This window comes from Propithecus coquereli, unplaced genomic scaffold (assembly GCF_000956105.1).
Source record: "Propithecus coquereli isolate 6110/MARCELLA unplaced genomic scaffold, Pcoq_1.0 Scaffold285, whole genome shotgun sequence".
NCBI classification, from domain to species: domain Eukaryota; kingdom Metazoa; phylum Chordata; class Mammalia; order Primates; family Indriidae; genus Propithecus; species Propithecus coquereli.
The window spans coordinates 1,871,009-1,880,322 of NW_012148452.1; positions in this window are offsets into that span (position 1 = coordinate 1,871,009).

Consider the following 9,314-nt stretch of genomic DNA (forward strand, 5'->3'; position numbering starts at 1 on the left):
ATTTTACTTGTTTGGGTTTTTTTAAATCTGTATTTTCTATATATTGGTAGTTGGATATAGATGCTTAGGCAGATTCAAGTTTGATTTTTTTTTGGCAGGGGTACTTCACAGGTGGTGTTGGGTTCTTTCTTCAGGAGGTGCATATTATCTGGTAGTCCCTCTTTTTGCGATATCTGCAGCCATCATTGCTCAATGCCTATATCCATTAATTAATTAAGAATTACAAAATGCTGACATTTTAATTCAAACATTCTTTTCTCACTTGTCAGCTGAAAGAGTTCCATAAAGAGAAATTTTTCCTCGTCTACCATTTCGTTACCCAAGGATACAGTTAGAGTACGAAAAGCAGAATGGTAGAATAAATGTTTGGCTTATTTCCTTTGTTTTCCAGTTTTCAAAATAGTGAGTTAGTAGACTACTTTTTAAAATTCAAATAGGGAATTATTTTGCAAAAGAGAAAAAAAAACTTTAGAAAGTGTATCGTACAAGCCTTGGTGAGTTTTTTGTTTGTTTTGCTTTTTACATCTTAATGACATAAAAATAAAAGGCTAGGAATTCCCAGATTGACAGTTGTGTGCAGCCCTAGAGAGCACTTTGCCCAGACAGGAGAACAAATGAAGGTTCTGGAAGAGTTCTAGGAAAACTATAGAAATGACATGTAGGAATATTTGGGAAACATTATTGAATATAGATGACAGGGGTATTGAAATGCTTGGGTAAAAATTGGGTGGGTTCATGGACAAACAGGCAAATAAAAAAACATAGTAATCTTTAATATAGGAAAAATGAAGATTTACAAGAAAAGAGGTGTGTTTGAAAATCCTACTTGGCTTGTCTGCTAACAATATTTGCTTGGCCATAATAATGTAAACGCTGACTTTCGATATAACATAAAATATCAATATGTTTATGTAGGGAACATGGGAGAAAGGGAGATGGGAAAGGTGGTATGAAAAAGTAAAACCTCCATCTATTATGATGGGAAATCAACAGATTATGTCTAAAATAAATCAGCTGAGAAGTTGAATAAAAGCATATTATTTAGAAAATGGTGATAAATGTTAGAAGGAACAGCTAAGAGTTGAGGTGGTTGGCTCCAGAGGGTAGAAGTAGGAGATACATAGGAATCAAGAAGGAACTGATGTTTTAAATTAGAAATCTTTAGGCAATGTTACCTTTTTATGCTATTATATACAGTCATGCATCACTTAACAATGAGGATATGTTCTGAGAAGTGTGTCATTGGATGATTTCATCATTGTGCAAACATCATAGAATGTACTTGCACACACCTAGATGGTATAGCCTACTACACACCTAGGCTATATGGTACAGACTATTGCTTCTAGGCTACAAATCTATATGGCATGTTACTGTCCTGAATCCTGTAGGCAATTGTAACACGGTGGTGAGTATTTGTGCATCTAAACATATCTAAACATGGAATAGGTACATAAAAATACAATATTATAATCTTATGGAACCCCTATCGTATATGCAGTACATCATTGACCAAAATGTCATTATGCGGCACATGACTATACATGTATGAAAATAGAAATTAACCTAAAATACAGGGAAATATCATCCATGCAATGAGAAAAATATAGAAAAAAGAGCTGCAAAGTAAAGATTCTAACTCTAAAGTTGGAAAAAAACAATACAAATGTTTCAGCTTGTATTTTATATGTGGATTTAATGATGATCTCTTTCATCCTGTGGACTTACAGTGGCTTTCTACTGCCTTACAAAAACAGAATCGATATTTTTTTTCTACTTCTAGAGCATTCTCAATCACAACCACTAGCTTTCACTTAAGTCCTTCACAGATTATTCAAAATCATTTCATTTTATCATTTCATTCTCAACTCTAAGTGTGATTTCAAGCTAAATCCTCTCCTGGAAATGGGCCATCAGTTGCATTGATCTCACTGGCCTGCCCCAATCCATTATGGAATAGTGGTCAAGGACCTGGAGCTCTAGAATCCAACAGACTCAGTTCCACCCCTGCTGGGCCACCTGGGGGTTAGACAACCTTGGATGTTGCTCTCTATGCCTCAATTTCTTCATCTGTTCAGGGGGATAGTAAGAGTATCTATCAGGTGTAAGGATTAAAAGAGATAATATTTGTAAACAGGGTAAATCTTCCAAATAAATATGTTATTGTTATTAAACAAATAGCAGGCAGACATGCACTCAGAGGCATCTCTGCTAATGCTTATCTAGGGAAATTAAATGCAGTTGTGTCCCTGAGCAGGTGAACTAGAGAAGTTTATTTACAGAATGCCTTAGAGGGACTAGCCCTTGGTTGGCGCTGGAGGTGGAAAGTGAGTGAGACACACCCCCTACCTTCAAGAGGCCTAAGACTAGGGCAGGAAGCAGACATATGCAGTAGTCTCCCCTTATTTGAGGTTTTGCTTCTGAGGCTTGAGTTATAGGCAGTCAACCAGGACCTGAAAATAGCAAATGGAAAATTCCAGAAATAAACAATTCATAAGTTTTAAATTGTATGCCATTCTGAGTAGCATGATGAAATCTCTTCATCCTGCTCTGTCCCGCCCAGGACTGAATCACTGGTTGTTCCAGCATTTCCACACTGTACATGCTACCCGCATGTTAGTCATTTAATAGCTGTCTCTGTTATCAGATCAACTGTCTCAGTATCGCAGTGTGTGTGTTCAAGTAACCCTTCTTTTACTTAATAATGGCCCCAAAAGGCGAGAGTAGTGATGCTGGCATATTGTTATAATTGTTCTATTTTATATTAGTTATTATTGTTAATCTCTTACTGTGCCTAATTTATAAATTAAACTTTATCATAGGTATGTATAGGTAGGAAAAAACAATATACGTAGGGTTCGGTACTATCCATGGTTTCAGGCATCCACTGGGGGTCTTGGGACATATTCCCTGTGGATAAGGGGGCTCTACTATAACGTGGTAGGTGACAAAATAATGGTAGAGGTAGAACAAGGAATGTGTTCACCGTGACAGACTGGGGGCACCACAATTCCTCGTGTGGCGACGGTTGTTTTATGCAAGGGCATTTAGAAGGAGGTTGTAGCTTCTTGCCCCAGTGTCACAAAGAGAAATTTTTTTGTAAAGCAGGTGTCTCTTCCCAACAATGGGATTCAGACATGAAATTTGCCACCGCAGTGGTATGGATGGTGGTTGCAGGGGTGAATCTTGCTTGTAAGATCTGCTAAGTTCATCGTAGATTGAATCGAGTATCACCTGCACCCGCCCCAAACTGCAGTGGAGACATGGTTGATGACAGCACTGGGCGGGCAGTGAGGGACAAGCACCAGGAATGCGGCCAAACAGGCGGGTCTGATGGATACTAAAGGAGCAAAGACGTTGTGTAATGAAGTTGTGTGTGATGACGAATTAACCTTACCCAAAGAGAGTTCTGGCCTTTGTCCTCAGTTACCAAGAGGTAATTGCTAGGCACCTGGAATGTCCTGCCTGATAGGAGTGTTTTTGTTTGCCTAGGGGCTTTGGCCATCAGACAGTCTAAAAATGTGATTTATGATGGAGACTTTGGGTCAGGTCATATCAGTTCTGACCTCCAGAAGAGGCTAGAGACTAGAAGTCCCATAAAAACTCTGGACACCAAAGGCTTGGATGAGCTTCCCTGGTTGGCAATACAGAAGGTGCCTGGCTTATGATGGTTGGACTTAGGATTTTTCAACTTTACGGTGGTGCAAAACTGTGGCAATTTTGATGTAATGTACAGTATTCAGTAAATTACATGAGATATTCAATATTTTTTCATAAAGTAGGCTTTGTGTTTGATGATTTTGCCCAATTGTAGGTTAATGTAAGTGTTCTGAGCATATTTAAGGTAAGATAGGCTAAGATATGATGTTTGGTATGTTAGGTGTATTAAATGCATTTTTGATTTATGATATTTTCAACTTATGCTGGGTTTATTGGACTATAACTCCATCATAAATTGAAGTGCTTCTGTGCTATGTGCATATTATCACACATCATGGCCAAAACTGCATGAAGCTGTAGGAAGATGACCAGAAGCTCCATGTTTGGACACCTCTTGAAATCTGCCCTTGCATCTCTTCCCTTGGCTGATTTTAGTTTGTATTCTTTGCTATAATAAAACTGTAACCATAAATATAGCAATTTCCTGAGTTCTGTGAGTCATTCTATGAGGGAGGTTTTAAAAACACCTCTGAATTTGTAGCCATCTAGTCTGAAGTGAGGATGGTCTTGGGAACCCACAAACCTGTGGCTGGTGTATGAAGTGAAGGCAGTCTTGTGGGACTGTGCCGTCCAGCTGAACAGTCAGCTAGGCTCAGTACAGTAGCCAAGCACTGGGGGATTGCCAGGGCAGAAGGACCATGTGGGTCTCAAACCCTGGTTACTTCTCTAGGCTCTGCTGTGGCCCTCTGCCCATACCTGTAACCATGGAGCACCCACCTCTTTCCTGCAGTTCCAAGTCTCAGAAACTAATTCTGACCTTAGATTGCAGAGGTTTATGGAGCATTGACTCAGTGTTTTGGGATTCATCACGCTGGCTGGGAATAGGGAGAAGGATAGCATTGGAGTTCAGGGCCAAGCCTTCAGCAATAGACAGACGTGATGTACCAGTCAGAGTCATACTAGAAAGACCATAATTCAAGAAGGACTTATTATACAGAAGTTTCCTACAAAAGTGTGGGTGTGGCCGAGTGTGGTGGCTCATGCCTGTAATCTTAGCACCCTGGGAGGCCTAGGTGGGAGGATTGCTTGAGCTCAGGAGTTTGAGACCAGCCTGAGAAAGAGCAAGATCCCGTATCCACTAAAAATAGAAAAATTAGCTGGGTGTAGTGATGTGCACCTGTAGCCCCAGCTACTCAGGAGGCTGAGGCAGGAGGATCGCTTGAACCCAGGAGTCTGAGGTTGCTGTGAACTAGGCTGATGCCACCGCACTCTACTCAGGGCAACAGAGTGAGACTCTGTCTCGAAAAAAAAAAGCGTGGGTGCAGGGGAACCAAAAGGGATAGGGCAGTAGCAGCCTTAGACTCAAAGACACAGAGAAAGAAATGGAAGGAGAGGATTCCATAGGTAGAGGCAGACACTTTGAGGCACAGCAAGCCAAAAGCAACCCCTCCTTTCTTCCCTCTTATCTGTGGGCCTCTCCGTAACAGCCCGTACTGGTGCTAGGACTCAAGGGCTGCTGTTAAAGCCCATAAAGTCAGAAGCCCATAAAGTCAGCTTCTGGGGTGGAGAAAAGCAGAAAGCTGATCTGGAAGGATAGGTGGAAGGTATCCTTGCCACCTACTAGCTATGTGATCTTCAACATGCACGAGTTCCTTCACCTACACAACAGTGCTTTGGTAAGCAAGGACCAAAAAAGGTAAGGCACATAGGGGCTTAGTGGAGCACCTAGTGCACAGGATGCGCTCAGTACCAGGCAGATAGTAAGCAGTACTAGCTAGCATTGCTGCTCTGCCTCTGGCTTTGTGCCCAGCTCTAATAATTGGGCTCTGACTTGCTCCTGAGACCCAGTTGTCCCCAGTATCCCATTCTGATCATTGGATCCAGGTTATTTCCATCATGTTGGAGGTCCTGTCTTGTTATTTGTGTAATCCTGGGGCCGCCTAGGAATGGCACCTTGCTGCATACTCCTAGGTAACCATGGAAACTGGCTGCCTTTATCAGATAACTAAAGGCAGGTTGGTAACAGCCTGAATGATGACGGGGAGACAGGCTGAGAACAAAGTCTTTTATGAGTCATGCTAAGCAAAATCCATGCTCCAGACTTGGGTTAGTGTCCAGGTCTACATCAGGAACCCTCTCCCTTAAGCCAGAGGACACAGAGGACACTGAGTGTTCTCACAGGCAACGTAGAGTTGAAGGTCCCCATGCCGCTCTGCCTGCTGACTCCAGTGAGCTCTGCAGGAGCCATTTTTATTGAAAAGCTCTCCACACCTCCACCTCCTCTGAGGCCTTGATGCAGGAAACTAGGACTAGATGGGTCAGAAGCAGAATGGAACAAGTCTACAATTTTAGAGACGAGGTGGGTATTTGTTTGCTAGGGCTGCTGTAAGAAAATACCACAAACTGGGTGGCTTCGACAACAGAAATTTGTTGTCTCACAGTTCTGGAGGCGAGAAGACTAAGATCAAAGTATCAGCAGGATTGGTTCCTTCTGAGGGCTGTGAGGAAGAATCTGTCCCACGCCTCTCCCCTAGCTTCTGGTGGCTTGCTGCTAATCTGTGGTATTCCTGAGCATGTAGAAGCAGCACCCTCATCTCTGCCTTCATCTCCACATGACATTCTCCCTGTGTGTGTATGTGTGTGTGGGTATCTGTGTATATCTGTGTGTCTGTGTCCAAATCTCCCTTTTCATAAGGCATGAACTAAAATAAAATATTAAGCCCTCCCCAGCTGACTGAATGGACCCTCTCTCGGCCAAGGGAACCCCAGAAATACCCTAAAGCTGATTTGCTGGCCGTGAGAAGGGAGGTCAGACATACCTCATCATGCGCTCCCTCCCTTCTTAGAGATACCCTTTGTAACTCATTAACAGGCCTAGGGCTGTACAAGACACAGCTTAAACCATACCTGCGGGTCCTTAAATTACATACCAAATCACTTGAGTCTGGTTAGGCTGGTGGCTTGTCCCTGATTAATAGGCTTCCTTAGCTTAACTTAAAACATTCCAAGCCTTTAGATAAAGCTTCATTTCTTTAACCAATTACAAATCTTTAAACCCACCTGTAACTTGTAAGCCTCCCCCCTCCTTTGTGATGTCCCACCTTTTCAGGCCAAACCAACGTATGCCTTCCACGTGTTGATTTACAACTTTACCTGTAATTCCTGTCTCCCTGAAATGTATAAAATCAAACTGTAACCCAACCAAGTCCGCTTGCTCGAGGCTTCTTGGGCGTGGCTCTGGGCCATGGCCCTCAAACTTGGCTCTGAATATAGCTCTTTAAATTATTTTACAGAGTTTGGGCTCTTTTCCATTGACAAAGGAGCAGTCGTAAAGGATTAGGGCCCACCTTAATGACATCATCTTAACTAATTGCATCTACAACAATGCTATTCCCAAATGATATCACATTCTAAGGTACCGGGGCTTAGGACTTCAACATATGAATTTTGGAGGACACAATTCGACCTATAACAAAGGGTATAGGTGGAGAAAGTCCATCCATGACACCTGTTCTGGTTCTGAAATATTGACTCTTCTTGAATTTCTCACCACTGGGCTACCTTCCTATCAGGAAGCCCCTGTTATTCCGGGTTGTGCCTTTTGCCCTACAATATCTTGGCCCTCTACCTGCCCCATTTCAGCAATCTGGTTCCATCTAGTTCCAGCCCTCACCCCTGGGCTGACATCTTGGCATCACTATTCTGCAAGCATTTATTCTGTCAGCCTTAGCAGACTTCCTCCAAGTCGAGTGTGTTTCTCTTAGAACTGGCCCCACAGGTCCTTTTTGCTTGGCTGTGCCCCAACCTCTGCAGCTAGTGGGGCCAAATCCAGCTGCATTCTAAGGGAAGCCGGCAAGGTCTGAAGTGAGAGCAAGAAAAAGGCATTTAGATCCAGACAGGCAAGGCTCAGAGCCAGACGGAAGAATGCGGCAAAATGGCACAGATTAGCAGAGTTAGAGTGCAACCCGGTGGATCGAAGCGTGTTGGCGCTTGGCTCTAGTTCCCACTGCCCCTTGTATGGCTGGCCCAGGCCCACAAGTTCTGTGATATTGATGAGCAGATAGTTTCTGGGTATGAGGGACTAAAACTGCAGCTACTTTCTTATTGAAATAATGCACCCACACAGAATTAGACAGACTCTTAGGAAAATGATGGCTCTTTGGGTTATTTCTGCACAATAGTATACCTGGATTTTGACCATCGATCCAGGACAGAAGCTATCAATATTTCAAGAAGCTAATATTTTAAGCAGCTTTCCGGGCATGAGCAGGTATCTTTTCTTTCCTCCCCAGCGAGAGAAGGGACCCTGTGAGTTCCTGAGATTTTAACACTGGGCTAGAACCAGGTCCCCTGAGTGCTAACAATTATCCTACATACTTCTTAGCTTGCTCAAAAATGCCCACACTCTTACCAACAGGGTCAGGAGCACCTGATCATTTCGAAGAGATAATTCCCCCAGATGAGAAGTGAACCACAAAAGTAGTCATTATGTGCATCCCCTCGTGCCCCTTCTTAGAAGCCGAAGTGTGATTTAATGTATTTTAGGAACTAAAGTTCAAAATGTGAGTTTCCTGCGTAGAGAAGAATAATCTGTCAGAAAGCACTTAAAAGGCACAGCAGACAGATTAAATGTATTCAAAGATCTGTCCTTGGCCCTCTTTTCTGTTTTCCTTGACGATGTCATTCAAACACCAGCTTGCGACAGAGGCTCACTCCCTTGCCTGTGGCTGTGGCTTTCCCCAATCCCTGGAGGGCTGAGCTCTAAGTGTACTGCCTAGTGGAGATGGACCTACAATGTCACAAAAGCAATATATCTCCGAGGGAAGTGATCATTTGTACGCTCTTCCACCCAACTCTACCTCCTCACTTCTTGCTCTGGGACCCCTTTTTTCATTAATGTTGTTCATCTAAGCTTGAAACTGCTAAGTCAGTGATTCTTGGCCTTTTTTGAAGTCTCACTTTTGAGGTTGGATGGGAAATACGGACCCAGAAAAAGACACATTCACATGAATACTTGCTCAAAATTTCAGGAGGTCTTTAGGCTCCCCTAACTAAGCAATCCTGATTTTTCTCTTTTACCTCCTAATAATACCTGCTCAAAAGCCTTCAGCGGCTCTCCATTATCAATAAAATATGTCCCTATTGCTTAACCTGGCACTTAGAACATGGTGTTCTAGAGCTGCAGCTTCTCGTTCTAAAAATAAATGGGTTAATACATGCAAAGCACAGTACTTAGCACCCCGTGAACACTGGGGAAGTGGGACCTATTATTATTATTGTCCTTTGTGTCAGTCCACCTAATTTCTCATTTGTCCCTTTACTCTTGCCTGTCCTGTGTTTTGCTCCCTTTGTGCCTTTTATTCTCTCCCTGCCAATCACATGTCCCAGTGTCCCTAAGTCCCCTAACCTTCTCAGATCACAGTTTCCTTAACTTGAGCCCCCATCCTATAGGAGATCCAATCTCTTCTGCAGTATTCTGAACCAGGGCTATTTTACTTTCTTCAAGTTGGGGCTTATCTTCTCCTGCCCTGAACCCCCTTTCTGGCTTTCTCTCCACAGGCTGTGTTGTCTCTGAGCATCTGTGGCTACTCCCCACTCCTTGCCACCAAGAGCGTGGACACAACCCCTCCTGGCTGGCTCCCTGCTAATGCCAC